This window comes from Liolophura sinensis, chromosome 5 (assembly GCF_032854445.1).
Source record: "Liolophura sinensis isolate JHLJ2023 chromosome 5, CUHK_Ljap_v2, whole genome shotgun sequence".
NCBI classification, from domain to species: domain Eukaryota; kingdom Metazoa; phylum Mollusca; class Polyplacophora; order Chitonida; family Chitonidae; genus Liolophura; species Liolophura sinensis.
Window position 1 is genome coordinate 8,331,229 of NC_088299.1, and position 16,240 is coordinate 8,347,468.

The following is a 16,240-nucleotide window of genomic DNA, read 5'->3' on the forward strand; positions in this document are numbered from 1 at the left end:
GCCATACTTTTTCTTCAAACATGTTTAACAGACGTGACGCTTATGATAGCCGTTCGATCGTTTTCCCTGGTCAATGTTATACTGTTAAGAAAAGCTTGATGACGCGGACATTTATATATTGGGTAGCCTAGTACCACAGACAAACTATCACAGACATTAATGATAGAAAATTTGGCCGTTATCACAGATGAAGGTTACCCTGTAACAAAAGGCCTGTTACACACCGTCTTCTATAAAGGGCAGTCGAATATTACATATGTATGTGTTTCTCTTCCTTTTCAGCTTGTCGCAAAGAGGACATTTGACCATTTCGCGACTCGCTTGATCGCACATACGCGGTAGACTTCAAGCCAGCTCGACTACAAATGCCAAAGGCATGATCACATTCAACGCGAGTGCTTAAAGCTTCACCCACGCTACATTTTCCATGATAAAAATATGCATGTCATAAATTGCTTGGAGAACATTGTATATATAACTATACCTTATGAACGAGCTTCCTACACTTAGTGGCAAAGTCAGAGGCACTCCAGAATACTGATCTTGCGACAGGGTAGATGATATATAAGATATGAAACAAATTTCTTGCAGCATGTTAATTTATGCTCGAGGAGTGTGCCACACGCGGGTCACGTGTTCCGTGATCTCATATCGACTACTGACCTAGATACAGCCTAACATGGTAATCTATCGGTAACGAAATTCATTATTGAAAGAACAGAAAACAGTATATACAGTAAAGCAATGTTGTACCCTATATAACTAAGGATTAGAAACTAAATAACCAAGTGGGTCAAAAAATTTTGTGGCTACAAGCTGAAGCGTGTTTTTCTTCAAAACGTTGAATGGTAGCCTGCATGTATTAGACCATGCGGCTAATGTGCGTAACAAAAACACATACTGCAAGTACGGACAATTCCGAATTTTAATGCAAACAATAATGATGACGAATTGTCTATGTAAAATAACTACCAAGGGCTGGTTTATGACAAGCACAACTTGATTCGAAAGATAACACTTAATCATTCTGCTGAGAATGCGACTAACGCTAGTTTCCTTTGGGATTTATGTCTTACAATAAGCGGAGATACCTGTCGTGACAGTCGTTATCAAAGCACAGCTGAGATATATATTGTGATTAACGGCATCTACCAATTACCAATTTTCAGCAATGGTTCCATGGCACTGCCGCAGTGATAAGTGATAAGTGATATGATCGCGTTTGTATTCCCTGCTATGCTCGAATGTGTTATCCCTCTGGCTTGCTTTTGAATGTAGAGATCTCTCTTCAGAGCGGAACACCATCAACATGATTCACGGAATAAGACCAGGACCGCCGTGAAATGCTGGCCAAGAATTTACCAGAATGGTAAAGCAAGGGAATACTTCCTCTAAAACACAACATCCAAGGAAGGCGTTCCTTTCAGCATTGAGTGTCCAAAAAATAAGTTTTAAAGTAGCTGGTTAAAAAAAACCCTGTTTCACTAACAGAATCTGTGAAGAAGCTTTTAAAGATCAACATGCCATTATTTATGCATGTGCAGTTGTAAATTTGTTGTAGAAAAAAAACCAAGCAAAACACAAAAAAACTATTTCCTGGTCAGGAGAAGTATGAATTAGGTTCTGAAAATCAAGCGATCATTGACCAGTGGATGTTAAAGCACCGGGTTGAAAACAATCTCCACTTTAGCTATATAGACATCGTTGCAATCAAAGAGCTAATGAGATGCATGCTTTTGATTAGAGCAACTGATTAACTAGAATGTTACACGATGTGGATACTCCTTAAATTTATGAGTATGCATGCTACATTCTTTGTTTCTTTCCAGCACCTTACTGGCTTTAATCATACTTTCTCAGTTCTTTGGCGTCTTTCCTTTCGTTTGTTTTAAACTTATTTTCATTAACAATCGTCAGTTGGGATAATGGACAAGTTATTGGAACTTACATGCCTTTCTCCTTTCAAATAATATCACAAATCTTATACATGTCGGATTACAAAGTATTTTACAGGCGTTAACAAAATAACAAAAGATACAAACGTAAACAGTGAGTTGTGTTAAATATACAAAAGACTTACAGAACCTTGGTTATAATGTGAAGGAAAGAAGATGTGTGGCATCAGAAAGCGAGAAAGTATTTTCATCCAACACTGTAGAAATCTTTTTGTTTTTATTATATATCTACTCACAGCATAGAAAATATATTTAGATAAGGAGGGATCATTGCCTTTTACCCTAAGCAAATTAGTATGAAGTGTTTTCATCATCGTTGCCCTACTTGTATTATACACCGGGCAATGTAAGAAAAAAACGGGCTACATCCTCAGACGGACGTCCACATCGACGACCCTCTTTCGACGCATAGATTCTTGTGTTGAATGTTGTATGGAAATTGGCCTTGTGAATAATGACCGGAAATGTACATAATAAATGACGAATGGTTTACGAAGGTCTGAATATAGGTCGGATTATTTTACTATAAAAGCAGCTTTTTTCAGCTTCGTTACCCTTGGCGGGTACAGGGATGGCAGGGAGAAAAGGAGAAGGGTAGGCTACCTTTCGCCCAACCATTGCCGAAGGAAGTGTGATCCACAGATGTGGATGTTGACAACTCTTACTCATTCATTTCCATTGAAGATCGCCTAAGAAATAATCCATTTGTTTGCGAGGAAAATTGGATTTGCAACTGGAGAGACGTAGAGGGCGATTTAATTTGGAGCTGGTTTTATTGACGGCAAGCTGTAATCCGGCCAAGACCAGGTCGGTTTTGGACAAAGGTGTGAGCTAGACACTTGTTCAGTAATTGAATCCGCCTTACTCCCAAATCTCCGCAAACGATCCTAAATTCAATCATTTTGGGCCAGCTCTATTTTTTTTAGCACTGTCAAATGACGCTATGTTGCGTTGCATTGAATATGTCACGATATCCTACGCCCTTCAAATGTTTCTTGTTGGATTCAAACGACTTTTTGCTGTCGCTTTATTCACTTTTTTATGTCGAGTCTGTTAGAGATTCTCCCACGCCAGTCTGACGAGGCAAAGACAAGGAATTGCTTTCGTTACAAAAGAATATTTACTTTTTTCCTCGTTGAATCCTTCATGTGACTAACTTGTTACACATTGGCTCAATCAGAGACGGCGAGTATAATTTTTATTATTATTTTTTTTTTTTTTTTGGTTTCTTCCTTACCGCGTTGGAGTAAGCTTTTCATGTGACAAGGATATTTTGGTAAGTTAATTTCCTTTACCTATTGGAAGTTTTTTTGTAATTTGCCAAGCTGTTGTAGTAAAATGTAGCAGCATAAATGCGAATGCAATCTTTACGTATCAAGTCTGACATTCGTATACCATTCGTAGATCATGGAGGCGCATTCCCACACATATATTCAGCTCAAATCACAAAAAAACGTACAACCCAAGAGCCTCCCACCAATGCGATCGCTGTGAGTTCATGTCCAGCTCATGCTGGATTCCTCTCCGGTAGAATGTGGGAAGGTCTGCCAGCAACCTGTGGATGATCGTGGGTTTTCTCTGGACTCTGCCCGGTTTCCTCCCATCATAATGCTGGTCGCCGTCGTATAAGTGAAATATTCATGCGTAAAACATCAACCAAATAAATAAATAAATAACGTACACATAGATGTGGAATATTACTACAGTACTGTGATCATTTTAATTTGTCTTTCAAAGGGTGTATACCGTTTTGGGCGTTAGATATACCCAGAAGGTTTCAGAATCAAAGTTTTAAATTCCCACATTTGTATTCTACCCGCTGACCACGAAGGTGCGTCCCAAGTCTACAATCGCAAGACTCAATTCCAAAACAACACAAAAGCCTCTCTGGATGGTAGATGTATCTGTATATATGGGTCTACCTATTCTCTTACAAAGCGCTGCGCTGCTAATTTATATACTCGATAAGTCCTAGCGAGCCCTGCATACTGTTTGCTCGGCGCACAGGGTCCAAGGGGTACCGTGTCAAATCGCAATGGATGATTGCTAGTTAATTCTGACATGCAGTTAACAGGCAGAGAGCTGGAACAAATGCTTTGCATATATACAATTCCACAAAAGACACATCTGTTCAGATATGATAGCCAGGGTCATAGACAGGCCTCCGATATCTCGGGCAATTTTTACGCAACCATAAGCCGTCTGGAAAAGCCTTCCATCTCTAATTGAATCGATCCATCGGGAGTGTCATTCAACATTGTTTCGGTATTATACTCCCGCATGACATACTCGGGACCTTTAGCTGGTTCGGGGACACGAGGATCTTATTGGCCGATTCTGAGCCGGAAGTAGACGCCGGTCATCAATAATGGGTCTAGCCGTTTAGGAATTCTGGGAAAAAGGGGCTATTATACAGGCAGCAGCTTATAAGTTCTGTAAATAAATCCTTAGATTCGATTATGGAGTTCAAGGCTCAGGCGGTTTCCATAAGCTATATTGGTGTTATTTTGGCTTAATTTGGTTTATCCCTTGTGCTCATTTGTGGAAGACTATATGCGCTCATATGCCCTGTATAAACAGGCTGGTCGGAAATGGTCCTCGGAATATTCCTTCAAAGCTGAAAAACGAGTAATGGTATGGTGCCATCGAATCCAGAGCAGCCTGCAGCCAAACTTCACAGGTCGGTGAAAAGCTAAATAAAACACATCCTTCTTAACCGTGATCCTGCATTGCATTCTACACAGATCTCATAGAGGAGAACAAAAGAAGTGTATATATTAAGGCGAAAGATGTAGTAAAGTTCCTTATCCTTCTTTGTGTTGCATTACTTTTGTATAAATACGATATAACAGTTATTAAAGTCCAGATAAACAAAAGTCTTAGCAATCTGTTTTTTCTTTATGTATATGATTTTTGCTCAACAGCATACCCAGAATTTTTGGCTTTTACGATATCAAGCAGTATTATTGGGTTGAGAAAACTGGACTGCCTTGAAGAAACCATGTACAGACCTTGTCAGTATGGTTTTTAGTAATTCTATCAAGTAATTTGTTCAGCAATACAGGAAATGTCTTTCTCTGGTGTTTCAAGTAGTGACAAGCCGTTTACCAGTGTGGGTAACAATAGACACCGACATGTCCTTCGTGGTCCAGTACAATCAATGGCAAATTGCTTGATACGATAGAATGGTCAAACAAAAATAACGTCATATATACTCAAGAAACTGGAGTTCCTTTTGGTTCAGATACAAACTGACACAACTAGTCTTGCATGTGATCTGCACGCAGTAGCCTTTTCATTATGCAGTTCGTAAAAGAAACCAAAGCCCAGGGAAGAAACTTTAGTAAGGATTTCAAGGTTAAGTAAACGAGTCTTACTACTACCACATATAAAATATTGTCATGGAAACTATTACAGCACTAAGCACTCCTAGACGCCTTTCTCTTGTTTGCTGTAGCACGCGGAACGTAACACAATGCAGTTTATATTGTGGTACAGCAAGAGCAGTTTACTGTTCTATTTTCGAATCTGTAGAGCCGTTCTGAGACATATCTCACCAGATCTCTTCTCTCTTTAAAAATGACTGTTTACAGTGTTTTTGGAAGCTTACTGGATTCTCCAGGAAATAATTCGGCTCCCAGAATATTGATGTGTTATCCAAAGTATAATAAGAGAGAGCCTGCAAGAAGCGATGTTTTTGTCCAGTCGAAATTTTGAAGTTCAGTATAATGCTTATATAATGCGTGTGAGCCAAAACGTTGAAATCAAGACAGTTTTGTCTGAATTTAAAACTACCTAGACCTGACAAACTTCAATTCGTATATAAATTAAACGAATAAGCCTTAAAATGAAATTTCAAACTATGACTTTTCAAAACCAACAGTGTGGGATCGGCCCCTGTCAAATGATATGTTGTCGAAGAAGATGAAGTCAGTTACTCATCAGAGTTTAGCCGATCGACATGTGTGTATACCGTGAATGCTAGAGCGACGCTGTGAGTCGGCAAACGTAGCAATCCCAGACTGTAGCCAGTCATTAGTTATTTATCCTCCGTGAAACTTGACAGAGAATCCTGTGTGACTTCATTATTTTCCTTCCCCCACGAGGATCGCACCATGACTCTCCGGCTGAAGAATTCAAACATTTTTAATTACGTAATTTCTCGCAAGGTATAACGCTAGGCGGTAATCAATTGTTTGAATAATTTAAACGCGTTCTTTATGAGACAGGCCCTACAAGAAGAAGGACCACTTTGGGATTTGTAAGAGTGAATAAATAAATAAATTCTTGAGGCCAAACAAGGAGCACTAAATCCCACGTCTGTACTTGGCCAACGCTTAATCTAATTTGTACAGAATAGCCGCGAGCCAATGCCGCACAGTTCATCTGAATATATAGTGAAACACGTTCGAACAAAAACGTAGGTAGAAGTTACTGATTCCGGAACAAACCGACAACACACATTCTTGTAAATAAATCATCAGCATACGTGATTAGCTATGTAAGTTAACATGATCTTTGGGTTGAATTTTGCTTTATGTCAGAATTTAAACCACGTAGGTTATACATCAACCAAAACCTTAAATTTATATCAGATCTCGATCATAACGTTCTCAAAGATTTCGACGGATGTTTAGGCGTGGCAAAACTCACATGCGTAAGATATATTTTCCAAAAAGCAATCACACAAACTATTGATAAGAAGAGGCTCAGTGAAAAATTGTGATGATGGATTTATGATAGAGAAGTAGGGATTTGACCATTATTGTACTTGTATGTATGTATGTATGTATGTATGTATGTATGTATGTATGTATGTATGTGTGTATGTATGTATGTATGTATGTATGTATATATGTATGTATGTATGTATGTATGCATGTATGGTGTTTAACGTCGTATTTAAAAATGTTTCATTTATAGGTCGACGAGGTGTCAATAAGTGAGTGTACATAATTGTGTCTTGTGGCAGGGCGAATCTTTGCTGCCAAAGTGCTGCTACAGCCACTGAAGTATCATGCCGAAGACACCAGACATGACACCCCACCCAGTCACTTTTACACTGACACCAGGCTAACCAATCATGTTTGCTTGGTCTAACTTCTCAGTACAGAGCGCGATGCTTAGCAGCAGCACGTACATTTTTAATGCTTTTGGTATGACCCCCACCGAGGTATGATCCCTATGATCTCCCGATAACCAATATTGTCCAGATGTCCAAAACAATGTTGACGACATGACACTTTCATGTATATTAAATGTTTACGAATGTCACAGATCATGCCAAAGAGTAAGAGCTTTGTAACATCTATTTTAAAACATACTGGGTGATCCAAAGAAACATTACACTGGTAAAAATTGTTTTTGTCATTGCCTTTTTTTTTTGCAGTATGTAATGGGACCATCGTGTAGGCTTCCAAGGTGTAGTGTTGTGATTTAGATAGACGCATGAACTGAGCATTACACGTCTAAATTCGAAAAATGCCAGGGATGTTTCCTTCAGGAGCTCTAGTTATGAAATATGCATTTATTCAGAATTATCAGCAAAATGCCATTAGTAAATTCGAGATTTCACGTTACCAAGTTGTGTCCAACAGGTAAATCATCATTCCAATAATGGGCAAAAAAAGTCTATAAAGCAGACTGTTCGAAATTTCTAAAACAGAAATAGAAAAAAAGAGTCTTACAATTATAGCTTTTTCAGAGGGAAAACGTATCTTCTCAATCAGCACAATACGTTAATTGTGTTATGTTTAAAAAATATCCCCTAATTATAGTCATTCTGGGATTTCCACCCACTCACGAGTTCCAAACTTTGACAGAGAGAGAGAAATGTAGTTTACACCCCATAGATCAGCTGAAGCAGTTAAATTTTTCAACGTTTGCATGCGTGCCATTGGGGAAACCAAGCCACTTCTTTCATTAGCTTGAAATTACATAAGGCTTCCACTATAAAACCACCACTGATAACAACTTTAGATATCCGACTGTATGCAAAATGTATTTGGAGAAATGCGTTCTGACTTTAACTTTCAGTTTATGACCATTTAACACTTCCGGCGAATAAAGTTCCCACGCTTTACAGTGTTTTATTGCTGAAAATCATGCAGTGTCTCCACGCCTGTTACGTTGAGTTTCGATATGCGTACTGGACATAACGGAAACTTGATTATAAGACTATCTGATGAACCATTACCATTACAAAAGCTGAAACATTTCAAACGGTTTTATTTACATGAAAATTATTAATGGAATTACTGAATATATGTAGTTATTGCATGTTTATCACAAAGTAGTGACGGTAGAGACATAAACCGCCTTCAGATGTGGTTCAGCTGTTGTGGGGCCAGAAACCATGTACAACCATTATGAGTGTTGTCACATACATTTATATATTTATTTATTTGATTGGTGTTTTACGACGCACACGTGAATATTTCACTAACGCGACGACGGCCAGAATTATATGGGGAGAGGTAAACGGACTGATCACGGGGGAAATCCACGACCATCCCCAGGTTGCTGCCAAACCTTCCCACATACGGCCGGAGAGGAATCTAACATGAGCTGGTCTTGAACTGACAGTAATCGCATTGGTGAAAGGGTCATGAGTCATTGCATCGCGCTGGCACGCCAGCCACATCGGCCACGGGGGCTCCTGTTCTGACATGGAATTCATATAAACGTCAGGCTAGAGACGCAGATTGGATGAAAATTATCAAGCCATGCATGTAACAAAATCCAGAATTCATGGCATCGACTATGAAATTAGATAAAATCCCTAAAGGGAAGGATAACAGGCTTCGGCGTAATGAATCTGTCATATCCGAACCTAACAAACTAAATTAAATATAAACATCGTAGTAATAGATGTCAAGTATAGAGGGCGCCGGATTTTTAGTATTCTACCTACGATCTACAAGCTGTTTGATTTGAGACAACATAAAAATATATGACGTGTTGTGCTAAATCAGAGCACATGCTGGGTCAAAATTTCGTGACATTTGTTAAATGGTTAAAAAATATCGGTACATTACGGCCGTTGGACAGTTTTTGCGTTCGATCTCAATGGCAGTTGAGACACAAGCCGAAGTCAGTGGTTTGACTGTTTTGGGAGAAGTTTGTTTACGAGGCGGGGTGATCTAAAAAAGATTTGACGCACTGACCTATCATGGCATGGGATACTGCTCAGCTGTATTGTATTGCTTTGGGTCCTTAGATTCTTTGATTGTTTTTGTCTGTTGGCATCAATATTTTGATAAAATCATGGCAGTGTCTTCACGGATTCGCCTCTCTCCAAACAAATGCTGTCTCACTCAATCACCATGCCAAAGACACCAAACATGATACCTCATGCGATATATTTATACCGAACGGGGATTCAGTACGGGACCTAACCACTAATGCTAAAAGCCGATTCAAAGAATAATGCTAGAAGAATTCCCGGCATTGTGCTGGGAATCAAAGGAGAATGACAAATAATAGTGGAGGTTGAAATCTGGCGCCATCGGCCAAACCCATTCTGGAGATTAAAGAACATTCGCCCAATCCATTATGTGGCCAAAGAACATCCATCAAACCCTTTATGGGCGTCAACAAACATGTGCCAAACCAATTATGACTCAAGAAACACTAGCCAAATTTATAGTGTCAAAGAACATTTTAAGAGATTTTGAAGGCGGTCTTGAGGTACCAGCATGAAAGGTCCTAAATCAACACACCGAAGGTAAAATTTTATTGCAACGCACCAACGCTATACTTTCAATGTGACCACAAGTTATAGGCATAAAAATCACGGCTTTTTCTTGTTGTACACAAAACAATATCGTTCAAATCTGAAGGGACCAGAAACGGACGAAAGCGTTGTTTATGTATTGGAAACGCGTGTCAAGGTCATGTTGAGACGAAGCAAAAAGTCACAGACGCTCTATGAGGGGTTGCCAACCAAATCGTCTACACGAACAATATAATGACGATCCTGTAGAACCTGCCAAATTGATCGTATAAACATGAACGAATATAATAACACATATTATACGTAAGAGAATACTTTCAAATTCAGAGCTATGTCTGAGTCCGTCTCTGCATGAGGGATGTTATCCCAGGACAGTTTCTTTTGTTTCGTTATTTCTCCCGAACTACCAGCAGTTGTTAGCATTCTTGGAAGTGTTCCATGTCGGTGGGCGAACGAATAACGTGAATATAGTCTACAGACCTATTTGTGGAAACTCTCTGTGCATTTCAGGGTTGATTAGAAACTTGGTTAATCACTACGTGTGTATTATACACTTGTATAATCCAGTTATCTATATGCGAAATTGATCCGACCAGCCTTACATACATTAAATTATTGGTCGTCCCCAGTCTGCTGTACACGTTCCCAGTCTGCTGTACCCTCATGGGCATCCGTGAGAAAGTCTCCCCAATCTCTGATCTCGTAACCTAACATTGGGTTGATCTCGACATAACATTGCAAACACAATGACAATAGAGAGAAAGGATGTGGTCAAATGACCTTGACTTTGACCTTCATCCCTTCACCATACGTGACACAAGAAATCCTCTAATTAGTGACCTAATAGATATCTGTTGTATACTACAGCTTGTATATATAGTTTTGTTAAATAAGTCATTGCTCATATTATCAAATCCTGCGTGGCCCATTGGGCAAACATGGTTATATCTTTTTTTTGCTTTTTTGTTTTTTGGTACAGGTAGCTTTCGTTATCTCGCGGCATGGCTCCACGTGCTGAACTACATTAAGCCAATCATAGCATTCATCTCTCATCTCTGCAGAGCATCAACGTATCTGACGCGAAAGGAACAGACTGACACAGAAAAGAAGATGGATGCTTCAAGAAAAAATACAACACCGCGACGTAGGTTCAAGTAAACAGGACATTAGATAATGTTAAGGAGATAAACCCATTCCGTAATTACCTACATCAACAACTACCTATAACACATGTCACAGAGGACGTAAAGCCACTGGTGGGGAGCATACACCATGCAATGTAACCACATCCAGTATGTCATTTCTTATCGGCAATTCTTAAGCTTGGATTCGCTAGAGTATCAGAGCACTGATAATATGAAGTGTTACCTATAATGCGATCCATGCTAACTATATTTTCCACGGTAACTATATTTGCTTCCAGGCTTTAATTTGTTCCATTTTTTTTTTGTATACACATGGAACAGTCTTGTACAGACGGAAGGATAAGCGAGAAAGGTTGGGGATAACCGGAATAATAAACCGCGATAACAGAAAGATTGCGCGAATTGAGTTGAACCAAATCTATGGCTATTCTGCCGGTTTCGTAGTACTTCATAATTGACAATCGCACACGTGTTCAGCTCACGGGATTCATACCTCACTCGCAGGTTGTATTTGGTTGCAAAGGTAGTGTAACTCAAAAAAAAAAAAAATTTATTATAGTTTAAATATTTTGGTTTTTATTGAGGCTCAGCCAGAATAGTGATTCACAACTGTAGCTGTTCTGTTTTTTTTTTTCGGAGTTACACGATACCTGTGTATTACATTACGCTTGACAGTGGAAGTATTGGAATATGTGGATGTTGCTACAACATTTAACACTCTACATTCTACTCATTGACTGTATGCATCGGATTGACTGTACAGACAAGATTGACTGTATGCATAGGATTGACTGTACAGACAAGATTGACCGTATGCATAGGATTGACTGTACAGACAAGATTGACCGTATGCATAGGATTGACTGTACAGACAAGATTGACCGTATGCATAGGATTGACTGTACAGACAGGATTGACTGTATGCATAGGATTGACTGTACAGACAGGATTGACTTTATGCATTGGATAGACTGTACAGACAGGATTGACTGTATGCACAGGATTGACTGTACAGACAGGATTGACTGTATGCACAGGATTGACTGTACAGACAGGATTGACTGTATGCATAGGATTGACTTTACAGACAGGATTGACTTTATGGGCAGGATTGATTGGACAGATAAGGTTGACTTTATGGGTAGGATTGAATGTAAGAAGAGAATTGATTGTATGGACATGATTGACTGTATGGATACGATTGACTATATGGGCAGGATTAATTGTATGGAAAGAATTGATTGTATGGATAGAATTGAATGTATGGATATAACTGATCATATGAACATGATTGACGGTATAACAGTAACTGATGTTAGTGTTATAAGCGAATGTTGGAAATAAAATAAATGATTAAAAGAGACAGCCATATAAGAGAGGTTCAGAGCCGTTGTCTGCCCATCATCTGTAAGCAAAAAACAAAACTTCATGTATGAAGATTATGGGTTTACGTCACGTCGACATTATTTGCTCCATATCGTGGCGCTCGACAGACTAAAAAAAAGGTATTTAAAGATTTAAGCTACGCAAGCAGTATTTCTCTCATATCGTGGCGATCCACAGGTTGAAATACCGCGTTTACAACTTGGCGCCATCACGACAGTATTTCTCCTATATCATGGTCATCGACAAATTGAAAGATGACATGTACAGCTTGCGCTACCTCGACAGTATTTCAGAATCGGAAGACTCTGACCATCAGCAGTATAAGAATGTCTCCACGCCTCCACCGACAGCCAAAGGTCGATGAGTTCTTACATCGCACGTACACGGACGGAAATAAATTGGCTCAGCTTAAACTAATCCTCGAGGTCCCGACGGCGAAAGGCTTCCTTAGACTCGATGCAATCGGACATGATACAGGCAGGTTGGGTATGGGTCCACACTTAGGGAAAGGCGTAATCAGAGATGTGCGCCACATTCGGCCGAGACATTCGCCGGACTCTCTTGATCTGGAGAGATTACGCCCCTGTGGCTTAAGCGAACGGAAAAGTAGTACAAATTACCGATACCCAAGGCTGATAAAACCGAGTATGAAGTCATTTCAAGTCAATTCAAATCAATCTGCTGGTGCTACAATCAAAAACGGAAGTACATAAACATTCTCAGAACGGGATCGAGGTCAGTCCAATGGGTGAAAGAAAATGGGTAAACCAATGCAAAAACATATTTATCGCGAGACGCTACTTTTGTATGAATCTATGCGTCGAAACAGCCATTCCTATACAAGCCGTCAATCAATAGGGACGTTCAAGGTCAATAATCGCAACGCCAATTGCCAAAACGACGTATAACACAATCTACCAAAGAAACTAAGAAATAAGTCTGACTTAATGTCTTATAATTTGATTTCTACTGCGCTTTCGAGCAATCATTGCAATTCTCTTGCTCTCTGAATGGGTGTGTATTTTGGGAACACTGTCATCCTGATGTTAGTAAATTTACACCGTTTATGACAACAGTCCATTGTGACGAAAGACAACGCAGTGGATAATTACGACTACGCTTTCAAGACTAGATTTCAAAGAGGCCAAATTCCAACTATAGTGTCTAGGCGTCAAAACAGACATTCGTATACCAGCCGTCAACCAAAATGAACGTTCCAATAATCACAAGGTCAATTCCTGAATCAAAAAGTCTTTTATAGTTGTTATTAGAAAGCGCTCGCTCCATAAATATGTCCAAAACGAAAGACCATTAAACAATGTCCACAAAAATAGTTGGTTTCATCTTTTTGTTAGAATGTTTTTTAATCTCAGTTAAATGCATTTAAAACGTCTACGGAGGCATTTTTGACGATACTACCAGAATTCACTCAATCATATTTTAAAACGATTTTACTCGGTTGGAAAAATTTAAAAAACAAACACAAATTGAATTATTTTCCTGGTCATTGTATAATGGTCTTTTCTCTGATATATACTAGTACTTCATTTAAATGTTTACTTTACCTTTAAGCCATGTGCTATAAATGGTATTCGTATGTAATATAAGGTATTTAATTTGTGGATCAAAGGACCACAACAATTTTGAATCGAACTGAGTACGTCGTAAAAACCCAATCATTCATTCATTTAGTAGAACTTAAGATGATTCAATTGATGATTCCCACTAGACTATACTCATTTTCAGCTTATGATTGATGCAATACTTAAAATTCCATACTATCTTCATAATCAAATGATTCTTTGGGCGAGCTCAAGCTGCTAGTACATATATAGATGTAGCGTAATGGATAAACGCAAAGACAGACTTTCCATACGAGGAAAACTCCGCTCGGAACAGTTTTTACTGCGTTTCCTGTTTCTAAGGAGTTTTTGTTTCAAAAGACTTAATGACTTCGCCGAGGAAAATCGTCATAGTGGACTATTTCTCAGTTGCACCCCATAAAGCGTCAATTTGTCGACAACTTGTCGAAAGAGACACATAAAAACTACTTCTGTCTCGAAGAGAAATGGTCTCTGTTTCCAGATAAACACTGCTTTCAGTTGCCAACGGGGAAATATACTCTTGTACAGATAATAGATTATTGTCAAGTATTCGCTTCTTTCAGCAAATACTTTTTCACCGAGACCCTTTTAGAGTAAAGAAGATGACCTTTGCAATGAGTTCAAAGTCAGCATCATGTACCCACAAAAGTGCTTTGACGCATACAGACTGTGGGGGGTGAACCACATGACTTTCAGTTCACATACTCGACTACTGTCCAACAGCTAAACGTCACTGACGGATTTTCTTAGAACGAACCACAGTTCATCACTTTCGGCTTCTTTTGTCAAGCTACACAGCTAGGTTTCGTACTGAGCTTCAGTTAATGCTGAGAGTGATATTTTATAATGTGCTTCCACTTGCACAATGTTTTCCTAAAAACAATGACCCGATGTAACAGCTTGCTTTCTCATAGCTTCCTTAAAAAACACATTAACAGTTTTTATTATGCATCGCTATAGTTAAAAGCAGTTAACCTCAAAATACCGGCCTTTGTTTGGGCACAAATGACATTAAAACGCTCTGTACAACGAATTCATCATAAATGAATACATAATACACGAGAGAAGTACTCGTGTTTTGCTAAATTCATATTCATATTTTTCTCAAAAACATAACGCAATAAATTCCATATTCAAGACTTTCTTAGAGCGTGAAAGTCGGTGGAGATTTAAGATCTTCCAGTCTAGTGGCACATGGGTAATATCAAATTTACCACCAGAAAAAGGATCCATAAACAAAATTTTCTTCTACGGTTAAGTTTGCAGAAAAACCGTATGTCATGTCAAGCCGATGCGGAGTAGTTTACGAGAGTTCGTGTCAAAATAATCCAAAAACTGCTCGGAGCGACCAAAACTGCTATATTTCACAAAGGGTCAGCCAAAAGTTGAGACACATTATGTCAAAATAATTTAACATCCCCTTCAAGTCAGCGAGGCCACGATATTTTTCGCATGACACGCAATAATGACAACAACCAATCAACGGCTCGCTTTGTTGGCACGTGGTGAATGAGTGCGCCACAGCCAATGATTTACAGCGTTACTCTCTGTCATGTGCAGCTCTCAATTATGAACCCGAGCTCTGCCAATGATAAAACTCCATCAAGAAGCATTTCCGGGTGGCATGAATGCATATTTCCTTATCGCATATCCTAGAAATATGTTATCAGGGGAGTATAAGGCGTATAGCCGTCTGCCACCTGACCTACACCAGTCTATCCTCCAAATCTAGTTAGGCCGATGTCTGGACTGATAAAGAAAACAAAGACAGCGAGAGGAAGCTACTAATTTTCAGTCAGCTCTCTTTGCCGTCGACATTGTTGATATATTGGTTTAGGCCGGGATGAATTGCTGTTGACATTAGCACTGACATCCGGGTGCTTAGGAATACAAACCAGAGTGATATTCACCCGTATTAACTCGCTCATGAAGCTAATGAGGAGATTTGTTTACGGGACCCATATACACTGTCACGACGCCTGCCACAACTCGACACTATCTCCTGCATCTCTGACATAAAGAAACCCATCTGCATTTGTTAACATTTTGCATGGTCCGATAAAAACATATATGTATGTCTAGAGTATTTTAGAAACCAACCGATTCTAATTTTACCAATTGAAAGAAAAATAATGCATCGCATCCAGCGGAATACATCTGACAGTGCTGTAGGGAAGTAGCGGAAACAAATGATTGATGTCAGCAATGTTACTTCATAAATACGTATCCCATTTATAACAGAAGATTGTACTTATGCGATCTCATGTTTTTTTTTTCTTCAAAACCATCTTCATAGTTCCAGTAGATACTTGGGCAGTATAGCTTGCCAATGTTTGGTGGTTTTTCCCGAGCAGTCCAGTTTCCTCCATCTATAAAGCTGTCCGACATCTTATTAGTGAAAGAATGAAATAAATA

At 39.1% G+C, this 16,240-nt stretch overlaps 1 protein-coding gene across 1 annotated transcript in view; it reads right to left on the reverse strand.

Annotated features, from left to right (window-relative positions):
- Positions 1–16,240, reverse strand: part of LOC135465772 (neuropilin and tolloid-like protein 2) — a 74,270-nt gene that overhangs the window by 45,299 nt on the left and 12,731 nt on the right. The window lies entirely within an intron of this gene.